At 48.2% G+C, this 18,163-nt stretch overlaps 1 protein-coding gene across 5 annotated transcripts in view; it reads right to left on the bottom strand.

Moving 5' to 3' along the window:
• CARD11 (caspase recruitment domain family member 11) overlaps positions 1-17,722 on the bottom strand; it is a 108,759-nt gene extending 91,037 nt beyond the window's left edge. For 2 of the 5 annotated variants that reach the window (XM_081256682.1, XM_081256680.1), the window contains exon 1: positions 17,446-17,722. The gene's annotated coding sequence lies outside the window, so the exon portion shown is untranslated. Of the gene's footprint in view, positions 1-4,673; positions 4,743-17,445 lie in introns of all 5 variants that reach the window. The other 3 variants (XM_081256677.1, XM_081256679.1, XM_081256678.1) reach the window with 2 other exon arrangements.
• Positions 17,723-18,163: the final 441 nt, after the last annotated feature.

The following is an 18,163-nucleotide window of genomic DNA, read 5'->3' as shown; positions in this document are numbered from 1 at the left end:
CCGTTGCGGAGCACAGGCTCCGGACGCGCAGGCTCAGCGGCCATGGCTCACAGGCCCAGCCGCTCCGTGGCATGTGGGATCTTCCCGGACTGGGGCACGAACCCGTGTCCCCTGCATTGGCAGGGGGACCCTCAACCACTGCGCCACCAGGGAAGCCCAAGATTACTGTTTTTTAAAGTAATCATAGTAACAACATATCACATAACTGACAGTGGATGATGAGTGAAATGATGGACAACAATCTCAGAGGTGGGGAGAGAGGAACTGGGAACACTGGGTTATAAGGCGCCTGCTCTACATGTGAAACCATCCAGTGTCATTTCAAAGGGGACGTGGATTCGTTTAAAATGTACTTTCTTAACCACAGGGCAACCACTAACAACAACTTAACAAGAAGTACAATTGAGATGCTGGGAGAGGTAAAATGGGAACATGAAATGCTCATTTAAAACCTGAGAAGGCAGAAAACAAAGGGGGAAAAAGATAGCCTGGGTTTTTTTTTTTTTTTTTTTTTTTTTGGCAAAAGATCTAAGGAACAGAACTGTGAGCTCAGATTTAGAGCCAGGGATATAATGCATGAGAAACTCGCCACCGCAGGTCAGAGGGGAAGGGATGGGGCTGGGATAGCCCTTATGGAAATAAATTTAATTTAACTTAACACATTTAATTGGATTTCAAACCACTCACAAAATAAATTCCACAGACTGAAATATGAAGCCTTTTGTTAGTATTCTTTATAATATATGTATATATTCTTTTGTTTGATTTTTTAAAAAAGAAATTTAATTTATAATGTAAAAACGTCTTATGTGAGTAGAGAAGAAAACCTAAGTGCTTAACGGCAGAAGAGCTGGAAGGAACAAAAGCCAACTGCTCTGCAGAATCCCAGAAAAGCCCCGAAAATAGAGGTACCTTGGACCACAGAAGGGGACAACCAGGGTAGGATTAACACCAGGAGGATCGGCTGAAGGTATGTAAAAGGGGCAGTTAAACCCCCAGACCCTCTCCCCAGCTCTGGCAGAAGGAACATTTACTCACTGGAAAACCGGACTCCGGTGTGAGGGATAAGGGGTCATCCAAAAAGTAGGCGATTAAAATGTCAGAGGAGTGGGGAGGGGTGGGCTGGAGAACTGCTATTTTTTTTTTTTTTTTTTTGCGGTACGCGGGCCTCTCACTGCTGTGGCCTCTCCCGTTGCGGAGCACAGGCTCCGGACGCCAGGCCCAGCGGCCATGGCTCACGGGCCCAGCCGCTCCGCGGCACATGGGATCCTCCCGGACCGGGGCACGAACCCGTATCCCCTGCATCGGCAGGCGGACTCTCAACCACTGCGCCACCAGGGAGGCCCTGAACTGCTATTTTTTATTATAAGCCATGTGGAAGTATTCGATATTTTAAAGCAGTACATATATTACATAAAGATAAAAATTAAACTTTAAAAAAAAAAAAGAAAAGTAAAAAAAAAAACACAACAAACCAAAAATTATGGTCTTTCTGGACTTGGTCCTTAGGATGGCTTTCTCCATGCTGGTCCAGGGCACAGACCAGGAAGCACTGCCCCAGGAGCCCAAGCCTCCCCAACGGCAAATATTGTGTCTCTGCTTTGCAGGACATCATTGGGGCCAGGTCTCCAGGAGAGGAAGTGGTCCAGGGAATAGAGGGTGCTCCTGTAATATAATGACTTCAAAATTTCTTTCCAACTTTGTCTTTCTCTTCTCTTTCATTTTTTCCGCAAACTCAATAATCTATCATTTACCTTGTCTTGCTTCAGGCAATATCATTAATAACAATAGAAAAAGCATTTTTTGCTTGTCACCTTTCTTCAAAGGAACTCAGATTGTCTCCAAACTTTAAAGTGCATACAAAGTACCTAGGAATTTTGTTAAAATGCAGATTCTAATTCAGCCGGCCTGGGGTGGGGCCCGAGAGTCTGCAATTTCTAACCGGCTCTTAGGTGAGGCCGATGCTGCTCGTCCATGGACCACACTCTGAGAAGCAAAAGGACATAAAGCAACTTTATGGGGTGATGGAAATCTTTTACATCTTGCCTGTGGTTGTGGTTACATGTGTATATACTTTTATCAAAATTCACTGGACTGTGTACTTAAAATGGGTGTGTTTTATTGTACGTACGTTATCCTTTATTAAAGGAAAAATCCATTCTAGATGGATTATAGATCTAAATGTGAAAGATGAAACAATAAAGCTTTTAGGAGGAAACACACACTTTGGGGTAGACATATCTTTCCTTCTTTTTTGTTTTTTTGAACCACACATATAATTTTAATTTTTAAGTAGCCACATTAAAAAATGTAATGAAACTGGATAAACTAATAAGGCATATCTTTCTTAAACAGGACTCAAAAAAGAGTGAACCATGATGGAAAAACCTACACGAGCTGGACTACATTAAAATTAAAAACTTCTGTTCATCAGCAGACTCTAATAAGAGAGCGAAAGGGCAAGCTATAAACTGAAGGAAGATATCTGCAATACATTTATCTGACAAAGGACTCCTCATATATGAAGAACTACTCCAATTCAGTAAGCAAAAGACATGACAACAGAAAAGTGGGCAAAACTCTAACAGACACTTCACAGAGGAGGACAGCCCAAATGGCCGATCAATACACGAAAAGGCACTCGGCTCAGCCACAAGTGAAACGCAAACTAAAACTACACAATGCTTTGTTTTGACTGCACACCCACTGGAATAGCTAAATGAAGAGACAGACGATGCTGTGTGAGAAAAGATGTGGAGCAACTGGAACGCTCTTCCACTACTGACGGGGTGTAGTTTGCAGCAACATTCTTGGAAAACTATTTGGTGGTATTTATTAGAGCTGAAGAGAAACGTACTCTAAGATCCAGCAAATCCACTCTTGGGTGGAAATACGAGCCCGTGTCTCCAGAAGGTAAGTGTAAGGGTGCTCAGAGCAGCCTCCTTCATCATGTCCTCAAATTGGAAACAACTCAGTTATCCATCAGGGGTAGTCTCGATAAACTGTGCAACAGTCAGAAAGCAGACTCTTGCTGGCAATAAAAACATGAAAGAATTGCTGCCACCTGCAGCAATGTGGATGCATCCAGGGTGATCAGGTAAAACACAGGGCGCTCAGTTCGACTCGTATCTTGAATAACCGATCATTTTGAAGAACGTGAATGTCCCGTGCAGTATTCGGGACAGACTTATACTAAAAATTACTATGCTATGAAAAGCCATCATTGTTTTTCATTAAAATATTATTTTTCAGCTGGTCACGTTCTGTTTCTTGATCTGGGTGCTGGGGACACCGTGTGTTCACTTTGCGAAAATCCGTCGTGCTGCACACTTAGGATGTGTGCACGCCTCCTGCAGGAATGTTATGCATCCATACAAAGTTTACTTAAAATAAAGACACAGCTCATCCTGGCCTACGTCCCATCAGAGGGGGCCCTCCGTGCCTCTTGCCCCCAGTCTCCCATCCGTTCTCCGCACCGCTGTGTGTGATCTTTCGAACCTGCACGTCCATCCTGGCTCCCAGTCACGGCTCAGTCACCCCAGTATCTGGTGCTCGCCCACAGGACAGCATCTGCCCCCTCGGCAAGGCATCCGGGGGTTCTCGGTGGCTCCTCCTCCCCCGTCCCCACATCTTCCCGGGGGCTGGGCCCACCCCCAGGGCTGGGCACGTGCGGTTTCTCTACCTAGAGGGCCCTTCCCACGTCTCTGCCTGGCAAAAGCCTCGTTATTTTCCACTTCTCATTTCAGCTTCTATTGGCCCTGGGGGTCTCTGTCTCCCTGGGCAGACCCGGGTGCCCCTCTCTCTCACACCCGTCTTCAATGCGTGCCTCCTTTATCTTGCAGCTGACTGTCCCCTCACCTGAGTACCGGCTTATTGGGGTGAGGACCCCGCCCTTACATCTTTTTATCCCTGGCACCTAGCGAAGTGCCCGGGAGTCACAGGCACTGGGTACTCGTTAAGGGATGAATAAAAGGATAATGGTAGTAATGGATGTTAACGAATGGGGATCAGGCAAGGGATGTAAGCAAATGGCTCATGCTAGATTATAGGTTTGTCAGGGGCCCTTCTGAACCTTCTCCAGGGCATCCTGCTAACGAGCATGGCACACCTGTATCACGAGTGCACACCTGTCCCAACCGTGCCTCCCTGGATGTCTTGCCTGCCTCATGGCACTTGGGAGGTGGTATCTCATCTAACTTCCTGTGGGAAGGATGCCGTCTTATCCCCATTTCACCAATGACTTCAGCGACTTGTCCAAGGTCGCCTGCTTGGAGAGGGAGAGCTCACGCTCACTGCACCCATTAGTCTGTGGGTAACACCATGCACTGAATCCCTGAAACGCCTCACGGAGCAGGAAAGGCAAGGCAGGAAGTGTCAGTGCCCACTCTGCCTTGGGCAGCTCTGTGACTCAGGTAGCCTTTCTGGTCCCTCTCAAATCAGTCTCCGTGGGTGGCCACCCCCTCTCCCGTAGAATGGCCCACGGGGAAGGGACATAACCCTAAACCCCCAAACACAGCACTCTGTCCAGAGACTCTCAACTGCTGCCTGAGATTTTCAGGTTTTAAGCAAAACAAAAATCTGATTCACTGTTTCCAGGCCTACAGGAAACTCAAGTCCTTTATTCTTCTAGCACTTAAAAAAAAAGAGAGAGAGAAAAGAAAAAAAAATCAAACCTTTATGTCTTAGAAGAGCTCTGAATGCTGCTCATTTCACACCGCACCGAACACTGTTCACAACAAAGGCTGCAGGAGGGAAGAAGGAAATGAGACGCACTCGCCAATAAATACGAGCCTGAGCAAAGAAACCAACTCAGAATACACCGCTGGCAAGAAGAAATGCCCCAAAGCTTTGCTTACACCAAATAATGTAGGAACAGATAGCTCCCCTGGGTCTCTGGGAAAAGTTAATGCACACAGGAAGCTGCAAACAGACTCTCTTTGGGATTTTGGCAGAAAAGACGGGGCATTAACAACATTCAAGGTGAAAGAGGGGAGAACTGTAGATTGAGGGAAGGGATGCTTTTTTCATCAGGTAACAAAAATAGCTCTATCTGGATATCTCCCCTGGATTCCCACAGGCTGCAGGGCAGGTGCTCCAGAAATTAACCAGAGCTGTGCTCAGCAGGGCTCAGAGGAGACCCACCACTCCCAACTGCCCAACCAGAGAATTAATTTAATTCCAGACATTTGGATAATACAGATGAACCCTTGAGGGAGACAAAAATTTACTTTGGGAAGATTTTTCCCCACCTGTTGTGCAGAAGTGTCACAAAGTGGTGGGGTGACGGTGCGAGGGTAAGATGGTGCCGAGTAGCTGAAAGGCTCTGGAGAAGGCTTCCTGGTTTCACCTGCCCCGGGGGCTGTGAAAGATGCTGAGATCTTCCAAGCACAGAAAGATCACCGCACACCCAGCATCCATACTAATCCCCTTTCTCATCATCACAAGGGAAATCCAAATGGCACTTTGCCCGAGGTGGGGGGCAGGGGCAAAAATGAAAGCAAAGGCTTCTTGCCCAGCCCTAGAAGACGGTTCAGAGGAAGGCATGACTAACACAAATCATGACCAGGGAGGTCAGCTAATAACAAGGAAACCTTGCATTTATATAACGGGCTGCTATTTTCCAAGCAATTTTTCACCCACTATCTCATACGCTCCTCAGAGCAATTTTGTGTGGTAGGAAGGCAGGGATTATTTATCTCCACCTCGCTTGCGAAGAAACAAAATCTTGGGACAGTGAAGTGATTTGCTCAAGGTCAGGGCGCGCTCACAGATTTTTAAAGCTGGAAGGGTTCGTGGCTGTAAGGAACCAGAGCAGGGGTGACTAATCGGCAGCACTCGGGCTCCAATTGTCAGTTTCACACCCACAGCAGACATGGGCAATCGATCACAGAACTCTCTTCCGCGGAGCTGGCCCTCAAGGTGAAACCCATTTGTCATCCCCGGCCCCGTCTCCTGTCTCACTTCACATATGAGGAAACTGAGCCCAGAGCAGAGAAGGGACTTGGCCAAGACGGCCCAATGGGTTAGTGGCCCAGAACCCGAATCTCACCCCTGCCTTCCAAGCCCCAGGTTCTCTCCAGCACATCATGCTGTGCCCCATCTGTTAGGGGTACAAGTCCCCTGAAAGATGCACCAACAAGGCATGGGAATGACATTCTTTGTGACCAAGCCAGAACACTTGCGTTTTCTGTGCTGAGCAAGTGGACACATTCCTATTTCTAAGAGAGGAATCAAAGACCACCCCAAGGTTTCAAAGCCTGAGCGTTTGGCAGGATGGAAGAGAGGACTTAGGGATGGGAAAATCACATCAACTCCATGTCCAGGTAGTCAAGACCATTGGCTACTGAAGTGCACAGTTCATAAACTTGGGAGTCATGAGCACAGAGATGGCTTTGAAGCCGTGAGACTAGATGAGACCATCCAGAAAGGAGTGCAGAGGGAGAAGAGGCCGAGGCCCTTTGACCTCAGAGGTCAAGGGACACAGAAGAATCAGAAAAGAGAGACTAGGAAGGAGTGGCCAGGAAGGCGGGAGACACCAAGAGAGGGAACCCACGCCACACTCCGAGGAGGAGAGGTAGACAGACTGAGCTAATTCCCCCGAGGACTAAGAGTGGACCTGGACTTGGGGACTCTGGGGATGGAAGTCTCACTGAAGTGGGTCCAGGACAGAATGCAGGGACAGGAAATGGGGATAGACAGTGTAGACAACACTTTCAAAGAGACTGTCTGTAAAGGTGTGATGGCTGAGTTGCATCCCCCCAAATTCATATGCTGAAGCCCTAGCCCCACTACCTGTAGTTGGAGATAAAGCCTTTAAGGAGTGACTGAGTTCATGTGAGACCGTTAGGGTGAGCCCTAATCCAGGGGGGCTGGTGTCCTTGTCAGAAGAGGAGGTTGGACACACAGAGAGACACCAGGGGTGCATGCACGCAGAGGGCTGACCACGTGAGGACACAGCTAGAAGGCGGCCACCTACAAGTCAAGGAGAGAAGCCTCAGGAGACACCAGCCCTGCCCACACCTTGATCTCGGACTTCCAGCCTCCAGAACTGGGAGAATAAACTTCAATTGTTTAACCCCCCTTCACCCCCGCCGCTCCCTGGTCTGCAGTACTCTGTTACAGCAGCCCCGAAAGACTAACAGAAGAGGGGTACAGAGCAAGGCAGTGACAACTACAAGGGAATATGAAATCAAGGCAGGTCTGGGTTTTTCCTTTAAAGATGGGGGGAACTGCAGCATATTTGTACTCTGGTCGGAATGATCCTTGGAGAGAAGGAAAAAAGTTGATGATACTGGAGAAAAAGGAGACAACCGCTACAGAAGCATCTCTGCATGGACAAGGTGGTTCTGGTGCCTGCGTGGAGGCAGGACCAGGCAGGTGGAGGAGGAGGCCGGGGGCCCGGAGAGGCCGGGGGCGGCTGGTGGGTCGAAGGACGAAGGATGGTCATCAGCTTAGGGCAGGGGAGCCTCTTGGGCCCAGGTAGTCCAACATAAATGGTTGGGTTTCAAAAGCATATTTTTAAATCAGTTAAGAAAGATACAACATTACACAGAATTTCTGTACAAAACTGAGGGGGTCTTGTTTATGGTTTCCTTTGCTGTGCAAAAGCTTTTCAGTTTCATTAGGTCCCATTTGTTTATTTTTGTTTTTATTTCCATTTCTCCAGGAGGTGGGTCAAAAAGGATCTTGCTGTGATTTATGTCATAGAGTGTTCTGCCTATGTTTTCCTCTAAGCGTTTGATAGTGTCTGGCCTTACATTTTGGTCTTTAATCCATTTTGAGCTTATTTTTGTGTATGGTGTTAAGGAGTGATCTAATCTCCTACTTTACATGTAGATATGGGAACATATGTATATATATAACAGATTCACTTTGTTATAAAGCAGAAACTAACACACCATTGTAAGGCAATTATACTCCAATAAAGATGTAAAAAAAATAAAATAAATAAAATAAAAATAAGAAAAAAAAACTGAGGGGGAAGGAGATTGACCCATTCCTTGGGGACAGCCCTCTGCTCTGCTGTCGTTGGGTAGTCTCCCCTGCTCGGTGCAGTTACAGGAAACCACCCTCTCCTTCCTAGGGCCACTTTCCTTTACAGCCTAAACCTCCCCAAACTCAGAACGCCTGCGTCTCCAGGGCCCCGTGAAAGAACCTCCTCTAAGAGTACAGAAGACACGATTTTTGAGGATGGAGAACTCCCAAAGGAACTGGAAATCGCCATGTGTCTCTGCCTCCCACCCGCAAACCGGCTTATGGCTGTGGCCTCAGCTCCCCAGGCGCCACGGAGCTTCACAAGTTGATTTTGAAAAGCATCTGAGAACTGAAGCCAGGAGACTCGGAGAGAAGTGCAAGGTATCATTATTATTCAACCGTACACTCCCCCACACCCCCCCGAACCAGCTACACTCGAATCCCTTTTTAAAAAGGCCAGTTCTTCTTAGAAAAGTTCAGTGAATGAGCGAATCCTTACTCAGAGGCGGGGAACGAAGCAGTAATGTCAATAAAACGCAGTTTTACTTCGTATCCCCATTCAACCACTGAAATAACAATTGGCTAAACCTCCAGTAATGCCGGCACAAGGTTTCTGTTTGCCCTCAGATTTAAAAAAAAGTGGATCATCACCACCAAGACTTCTCCAAGAGTGTTCGCAGCAGCTCTCACAATAGCCCCAAACGGCACATAACGCGCACGTTCATCAGCGGTAGGATGGATACATAAATTGTGGTCAACGCTCACAGCGCAACACTATACAGCAAGGAACAAACCCCAATGACTGCGACACCCATGGATGAATCAAGCTGGAGACACAAGAGCGCCCTCTGTGTGATGCCATTTATGTGACATTCAAGGACAGGCAAAAGGGGTGGGGGGCTTAGCAACCGGGAAGGAGCATGAGACCCCTACCCCCTGGAGGCCTGGAAAGGACCCGTGTCTCGATCTGGATGATCGGCTACGTGGGTGGGTGTGAAACCTCCCCCATAGTGCACTTCAGATTTGGGACGTGTACTGTGTGTGTGCTATGCCTTAATTTAAAATAAATCCTTTTTTTTTTTTTTTTTTTTAACCAATCAGTTTTGCCTTTCCACAGGAGCGCAGAGGCCCTGTGATTTCTCTTACTGGGACACAGCTGAAATCAGAAGTCACTGCAAGAGGAACTCTCTTCCTGCAACCCAGCAGGTTGGGAATGAGGACAGCTAAGACTAAGCGGGAAAGCAGTTCATGGGGACCACCCTTGCTGTTCTCTTCTGAACCTGGCTTTTCCTTCTTGCTTTCTTAATCAGAATGATAACAGTTGCTCAGGGTTAGAAAACAAAAGAAAAGGACACAAAATGAACACTAGAGGAGAAGACTCAAATCAATAGAATTAGAAATGAAAAAGGCGAAGCAACAACTGACACTGCAGAACTACAAAGGATCATGAGTGATTACTACAAGCAACTACATGCCAATAAAATGGACAACCTGGAAGAAATGGACAAATTCTTAGAAATGCACAACCTTCCGAGACTGAACCAGGAAGAAATAGAAAATATGAACAGACCAATCACAAGCACTGAAATTGAAACTGTGATTAAAAATCTTCCAACGAATAAAAGCCCAGGACCAGATGGCTTTACAGGCGAATTCTATCAAACATTTAGAGAAGAGCTAACACCTATCCTTCTCAAACTCTTCTAAAATAGAGCAGAGGGAGGAACACTCCTAAACTCATTCTACGAGGCCAACATCACCCTGATACCAAAACCAGACAAAGATGTCACAAAGAAAGAACACTACAGGCCAATATCACTGATGAATATAGATGCAAAAATCCTCAACAAAATACTAGCAAACAGAATCCAACAGCACATTAAAAGGATCATACACCATGATCAAGTGGGGTTTATTCCAGGAATGCAAGGATTCTTCAATATATGCAAATCAATCAACGTGATACACCATATTAACAAATTGAAGGAGAAAAACCATATGATCATCTCAATAGATGCAGAGAAAGCTTTCAACAAAATTCAACAGCCATTTATGATAAAAACCTTCCAGAAAGTAGGCATAGAGGGAACTTTCCTCAACATAATAAAGGCCATACATGACAAACCCACAGCCAACACTGTCCTCAACAGTGAAAAACTGAAACCATTTCCACTAAGATCAGGAACAAGACAAGGTTGCCCACTCTCACCACTATTATTCAACATAGTTTTGGAAGTTTTAGCCGCAGCAAACAGAGAAGAAAAAGAAATAAAAGGAATCCAAATTGGGAAAGAAGAAGTAAAGCTATCACTGTCTGCAGATGACAGGATACTATACATAGAGAATCCTAAAGATGCTACCAGAAAACTACTAGAGCTAATCAATGAATTTGGTAAAGTAGCAGGATACAAAATTAATGCACAGAAATCTCTGGCATTCCTGTACACTAATGATGAAAAACCTGAAAGTGAAATTAAGAAAACACTCCCATTTACCATTGCAACAAAAAGAATAAAATATCTAGGAATAAACTTACCTACGGAGACAAAAGACCTGTATGTAGAAAATTACAAGACACTGGTGAAAGAAATTAAAGATGATACAAATAGATGGAGAGATATACCATGTTCTTGGATTGGAAGAATCAACATTGTGAAAATGACTCTACTACCCAAAGCAATCTACAGATTCAATGCAATCCCTATCAAACTACGAATGGCATTTTTCACAGAACTAGAACAAAAAATTTCACAATTTGTATGGAAACACAAAAGACCCCGAATAGCCAAAGCAATCTTGAGAAAGAAAAACGGAGCTGGAGGAATCAGGCTCCCTGACTTCACACTATACTACAAAGCTACAGTAATTAATACAGTTCAGTACTGGCACAGAAACAGAAATATAGGTCAATGGGACAGGATAGAAAGCCCAGAGATAAACCCACACACATATGGTCACCTTATCTTTGATAAAGGAGGCAAGAATATACAGTGGAGAAAAGATAGCCTCTTCAATAAGTGGTGATGGGAAAACTGGACAGCTACATGTAAAAGAATGAAATTAGAACACTCCCTAACACCATACACAAAAATAAACTCAAAATGGATTAAAGACCTAAATGTAAGGCCAGACACTATCAAACTCTTAGAGGAAAACATAGGCAGAACACTCTATGACATAAATCACAGCGAGATCCTTTCTGACCCACCTCCTAGAGAAATGGAAATAAAAACAAAAATAAACAAATGGGACCTAATGAAACTTAAAAGTTTTTGCACAGCAAAGGAAACCATAAACAAGACCAAAAGACAACCCTCAGAATGGGAGAAAATATTTGCAAATGAAGCAACTGACAAAGGATTAATCTCCAAAATTTACTAGCAGCTGGTGCAGCTCAATATTAAAAAAAACAAACAACCCAATCCAAAAATGGGCAGAAGACCTAAATAGACATTTCTTCAAAGAAGATATACAGATGGCCAACAGACACATGAAAGAATGCTCAACATCATTAATCATTAGAGAAATGCAAATCAAAACTACAATGAGATATCATCTCACACCGGTCAGAGTGGCCATCATCAAAAAATCTACAAACAATAAATGCTGGAGAGGGTGTGGAGAAAAGGGAACCCTCTTGCACTGTTGGTGGGAATGTAAATTGATACAGCCACTATGCAGAACAGTATGGACGTTCCTTAAAAAACTAAAAATAGAACTACCATATGACCCAGCAATCCCACTACTGGGCATATACCCTGAGAAAACCATAATTCAAAAAGATTCATGTACCAAAATGTTCATTGCAGCTCTATTTACAATAGCCAGGACAGGGAAGCAACCGAAGTGTCCATCAACAGATGAATGGATAAAGAAGATGTGGCACATATATACAATGGAATATTACTCAGCCATAAAAAGAAATGAAACTGAGTTATTTGCAGTGAGGTGGATAGACCTAGAGACTGTCTTACAGAGTGAAGTAAGTCAGAAAGAGAAAAACAAATACTGTATGCTAACACATATATATATATCTAAACAAACAAACAAAAAATGGTCATGAAGAACCTAGGGACAAGACGGGAATAAAGACGCAGACCTCCTAGAGAGAATGGACTTGAGGACACAGGGAGGGGGAAGGGTAAGCTGGGACAAAGTGAAAGAGTGGCATGGACATATATACACTACCAAATGTAAAACTGAGAGCCAGTGGGAAGCAGCCGCATAGCACAGGGAGATCAGCTCGGTGCTTTGTGACCACCTAGAGGGGTGGGATAGGGAGGGTGGGAGGGAGGGAGACCCAAGAGGGAGGAGATATGGAGATATATGTATATGTATAACTGATTCACTTTGTTATAAAGCAGAAACTAACACACCATTGTAAAGCAATTATACTCCAATAAAGATGTTAAAAAAAAATGAATACTAGAATTTTCCCCTTCGTCCACCCAGCCACCATTCCCCAGACGTCCTACTAGAGCAGTTTCTTATACGTGCTAGTGCTTTCTTCCAGAAACTCCCTCTATGCCCCTGTCTCATTAATGGCCTCACAGAATTCCAGTGGATGGATGGATCTTGCTTTTGAGGAGCATTTGTGTGGTTTCAAGTTTTTTCCCATTAAAAACAATGCTACAATTAACATCAGCGTGCACAAAAAGATGGACAAGTCTATCTGTGAGATAATTCTTACAAGTGGAATTCTTGGGTTGATTCACTTATCATGATGGTACCTCCTGTCAAATCCATAGCGTATTAGGCTACCTGCTTCCCGTTTCTCTCACCAATATAACGTTTTATCAAATGTTTTGATCTTTGCCAGTCTGACAGTGAAAAAAGGCATCTCTCTGTTGCATTTATTCATTGTAAATTGATTGGTCTGTTCATATACTGTTTGTTCACATCCTTTAAGCATTTTTCTCTTCGGTCGAGTTCTCTCTAATTCTGGAGTCAGCAAACTGCAGTGGAGTGCCCACCCCTGCACTGCCCATCCTGCCCCACTGGCCAAATCTGGCCACATGGCAAGAACAGAGCAGAGCCGTTTCCACAGGGACCTTCTGGCTCTCCGAGCCTCAGGTATTTACTATCTGGACCTTTACAGAAGAAGTGTGCCGATTCCTGCATCTCACTGATTTCTTTTCAGAGTTCTCTGTAAATTAAGGAAATAGCTCTCTCAGATAAATTCACTTTTGCATCAAATTCATCACTCTATTCTACCTCCTACCCCCAACTCTGTCAAAAAGAACCAAGTCAGAAGTGCCTTTAAAAGCAGAGCAAGCTCTCATTTGGAAACACTTTGGTCTATGTTAATTTAGGGGTGGTACTTTCATTTTACACACGTGGCCACTGAGGCTCAGAGCCACCGGTGACTTTCCCGAGGTCACACCCTTTCTGCCTGGCTCCAAGTCCGCAGATGTTTCCACTTGGAGGAGCCTGCATCTCAGTGGACGGGTCCAGCACGGGGGATGGCGCTGACTGTACAAAGCAGAGTGTGACAGGTGTTGCTGTGGTACCTGCAGGATTTGTCAGGTATGTGGACAGAGCCTGGGGCCCCGCTTTGTCAGCGCCACACTCGAGTATGAGGACGTACATTCCAGAGTTGGATTTGGGGTGAGAAGGAAGGTTACACCCCTGACACAGAAACCACCCGGGGAGAATGGAGCCCTTGCTCTGGCTCACCCACTTGTGAGGAGCTGGGAGGACCAGAGGACCAGGACCTAAGACATGAGCCTGGGGAGCCTGACTGCGGGACTGGACCAGCAAAGACAGAGTGCTTTTGCCAGAGGCAGGAGCAGGGACCCTTCATTACCCCGCGGTACTGGCCCATTACACCAATCTGACAGCGACCGTTATATTCTCAGAGCCCTGAACAAATCACAGCCAAAAAGGTGAGCCCCCCCTGGAAATAGTCACCCCATTAAAACCACTGACCCACAAGCAGGAGCTGCTCAAGGAGACTCTGGGGGAAGGTGTACGGGGGCGTGTTCCTTGCGTGTGAAGTGCACAAGCCGTGTTCTTCCCGTGCGCGTGGCACGGGTGAGGAGGGTGGCACCTGGGAATCTGCCAATCTAATTTTTCTTTAGCAGAAAAGCCGTTTTAAGGGGCTTCCTTGATAGTCTTCTTTTCCTTTTCTTTCTGTTCCCGTATTTAAATCAATTCAAAATGCTCTAGACCTCCTGGATAACGCAGTACATCTACAGGGTAGATTTCCTTCAATCCTCTCGGCTGCTCTGGAAGATTAGGACTGCAGAGCAGGAGACTAAGAAAGGAAGTCCACCCGGCGCGGGGTGGGGAAAGCCGCACTCCGGCCCCAGGTCCGGACCTAAGCATCCACCCTCCCCGGATCTCAGGAATAACAGCAACGGGAAGAATATGGCACAGCTCGAGTTTTCTCATTTTATGCTTGGTGTAACTGACAAGACTGAAAAGAATCAGTATTAACATCCTGATTTCACTGGGGAGAGATGTCTCCCAGAGAGCTGAAGGGATGACAGGCCGGCCCAGGTGGGCAGTCACGACTGGAAGCCGCGTCTGGAACATAGCCCGAGGCTCCTTCCCACCCCCCCGCCTCAGCCTCCGATCCAGAAGGCGGACCGTGGACCTCCTGAGGCCTTTCCCCCTCAATCTGACCTCTTTTAACCCAAGCTTCACAGATCTGGTCACGCTCTGCGTCGGGGTGGTCATCTGAGCTTTTTGGCCCTCGAGGGACTTCACCATCGGCCCGATTACCAGGAGGCACTCCCTGCCTTCAAGGCCAAGGGTGGGGACAAAGCAAGAGAGAACGGAAGGCAATTTTAAACTCATGGGAGGAGCTCCGTTTATCAGCATCTGGTGTCCCTTTTCACCATAATCACCTGAGCACTGGGACTCCATCTGGCCCTTCACGCATGAAGTGCTATAATCAGCAAACCAGGCACCGCAAGGTTTCCATTGGAAAGGTGGAGAAACGCATGTCGGAAAGTGGAGAAGTCAGTTGGGATGTTGCCCCACCAGCACAGTCTCAGCCTGGAACCTTCCACCGACTGCTGGGCTCCCTGAGTCCCACCATCGCCCACACTCGCCTCCTGCCATCCTTCCTTCCCTCAATCCTTTTCTCTAGTTTGAGTCTCTGCCACCCTCTGGTCATGGCAACACGACTGTAGGGCCTGAACTATTTAGGGGAGGATGTCTGGGTCTCTAGTTCCTTCTGTGTGTCCCCGACGGTACCTGGTACAGTGTCACCCAGACAGTGCCCACTGAGTGATTCAAACAAGGGCCACCACCTTAAGAAGAAGAGTTAGGTTTACAAGTCATTTTAAAAGATCACATAGGGACTTCCCTGGTGGCGCAGTGGATAAGAATCTGCCTGCCAGTGCAGGGGACACAGGTTCGATCCCTGGTCCAGGAGGATCCCACATGCCACGGAGCAACTAAGCCCGTGCGCCACAACTACTGAGCCTGCACTCTAGAACCGCGAGCCACAACTACTGAGCCTGCGCTCTAGAGCCCATGAGCCACAACTACTGAAGCCAGCGCGCTTAGAGTCCAGGCTCCGCAACAAGAGAAGCCACCGCAAGGAGAAGCCTGCACGCTGCAATGAAAACCCAACACAGCCAAAAATAAATAAAATTAAATCTTTAAAAAAATAAAAAATAAAATAAAAGATCACATAAAGGAATAATGGATAAACAAACTGTGGTCCATCCACACAATGGAATATTATTCAGCCTTAAAAAGGAAGGAAACTCTGACACCTGCTACAACATAGATGAACCTTGAAGACATGATGCTCAGTGAAATAGGCCAGTCATACAAGAACAAATACTGCAGGATTCCACTTCTATGGGGTCCCTAGAGGAGTCAAATTCATAGAGACAGAAAGTAGAAGGGTGGTTTCCAGGGGCTGGAGAAGGGGATGGGGAGTTGCTGTTTAATGATGACAGAGTTTCAGTTTGGGAGGATGGAAAGTTCTGGAGATGATGGTGGTGATGGTTGTACAACAATGTGAATGTACTTAATACCCCTGAACTATACACTTAAAAGTGGTTAAGATGGTAAATTTTATGTCATGTGTATTTTACCACAATTAAAAAAAAATCACACAAAGGAGCATTTGTACACAGAGTCAGTTCTGTATGGGCTGGTGGGGCTAAGAGACTTCCTTTTTGATATGGGTGCTAACAAAATGCACAGACATCCAAACCATTTTGCTGGGATGTGATGAGGCTGAGTCAGTCCCAGGCTCCCTTTGCCCTCTGATCAGCCCCGGCCCACAGCGGGGACCATCATTTCTTTACAGCGGCCTGAGAAGTGGAGGCTCAGGGCAAGGACACAAGTGGAACGCTGTGGCTAAATTCCTGTCCTCGCATTAACCTACGGCTCGGGCTCGGGACTTCCGGCACCCAATAACCACAGAGGAGGCACCCAATAATCGCCCAGGGATGGACCAACATTTCTTTCCTTCCTTGGAAGGCTGGTAGCCTTACACTTTCAGGAGAGGTGGTAAATGTCAAGAGAAATTCTTTCCTACCACAAATCAAAGGTTTGGGGGCAGGCTGGGCACAGATGGGTTTGGTCCACAGGACCAGGTTTGTGGGGATGGTCCTCTGCTGACACTCTGCAGACCAGGTGCCAGGAAGCTGGGAGCTCCGACACGCGCCCCGTCAAGCAGGCCCTGCTCCCTGCACCCTAACTGTCTCCCTGGGGCCCCTCCAACTGTGCTCTGAACTCTGAAGGGACAGAGAAGCCCTCTCCCTTGCCTGTGCCCAGAGTTCAGGAGACCACGGGGGGCCCTTCCAGCCTGGGCAGTGTCCTGGGGTGGGGGTCAGTGTCACGGAGGTGGGGACTTCAGGCACGAGGCCACTAGGACCTCATCCTGGCTTTGCGGGGAACCTGGGCCCCTCCTGGTTCCACACTCTCCCCGTGGGAGGGGCTGTCCTTCCCTCTGCCCTCCCCTGCCCTGCCCTCCCCTCCCCTCCCAGGGGCTCCACCTTCTCGGGAGCCTCCGAGTCAGGCCCGGCTGTGGTCTGGAAACTTCCTGTCCTTTCAGGTCTTAGAAAAGTTCTTTTCCTCCTTCTGGGGCAGGGGCACCGAGGGGCGCTCTGCCGGGCCCGCCCCCCCTTTCATCCCTTTCTTCTCTGAGGGGCTGGGGACTTTGCCAGGCGGGGCCACCCAGAGACAGACGGTCCGAGAGGAACTCGGAGGCGGGATACAGGGAGGTGGAAAGTGGAGATAAAGTTTTCCAAAGGCAGGCGGGGAGAGGGAGATAGAGATGGAGCCAGAGGGAAAAGGGGGAAAGAGATGGTGAGACAGGGATGGCGGTCCGGCAGCGGGGGACCAGAAAAGCGAGCCCCTCCAGACCCCCGCACGGCGCCGCGACTCCGCGCCGCGCGCCGAGGACCCCGGGCCCCCCGCGTGCCCCCTGCCCACGACCGCGCCGCCCCAGCGCGCCCCCGCCGTCCCCCGTGTCGCCACCCCCGCGTCCGCCGCGCCTACCTGGGCCGCTCATGCTCCGCGCAGGCCGCCGTCTTCCCCCCGGGGCCCCGGCCCTCGGTCCCCGCCGCCCGGACTGTCCGAGGGGCGCAGCCGACCCAGGGGCTGCAGGGCCGGTAGGGGGCCGCGCGCCACCCGGGCAGCAGTCCGGAGGCCAAAGGAGGCAAAAGAGAGAAAAAAGGAGAGAAAGTGTGTCACAGGCTGGAAGGGGGAGGGGAATGCAAAACCCGACAGGAAATGAGACTTAAAAAAAATGCAAAAGGTTAGAAAAAGAGATAAGGAAGAGGGGGAGGGGGAGGGGCGGAGCCTGGGTCCCGGCCGCGGGGAGGGCGGCGAGGAGATGGGGCGGGAGAGCCGGGCCCGGGGCCGCGAGACCCCGGCAGGCCCGGCCCCGCCCCGCGTCGCGTGAGGCTGGACCCCTGCCTGGGCCGCAGGCCCCAGCCGGCTCCGATACCAAGGCCACCGAGCCCGGCTCAGAGCCCAGAGCGGCCGTGGGAAGGGACACCCCCTTGAAGGCTCTCCAGGCTCTGCGTGGGAGGGGGGTTGGAGCAGCTGCCCTCTCGGAGGAATTGGCCCCGTTTTGAAGAACTCCCAGAGGCGTCACTGCGATCTGCGGGGGAGGCTTTTCCCACAAAGAAGTGGGAAGCAAGGGATCCTGCAGCCTTGGGCACCCCCAGGGCTCTTCTCTCCCTCAGCCTCTGTTCTGGAAGCTTCCTGGGGC

Source organism: Mesoplodon bidens (assembly GCF_964165515.1).
Source record: "Mesoplodon bidens genome assembly, chromosome: 15".
Lineage (NCBI taxonomy): Eukaryota > Metazoa > Chordata > Mammalia > Artiodactyla > Ziphiidae > Mesoplodon > Mesoplodon bidens.
Note: the sequence above shows the minus strand (reverse complement) of the source record. Positions and strands in the feature narration are given on the sequence as shown.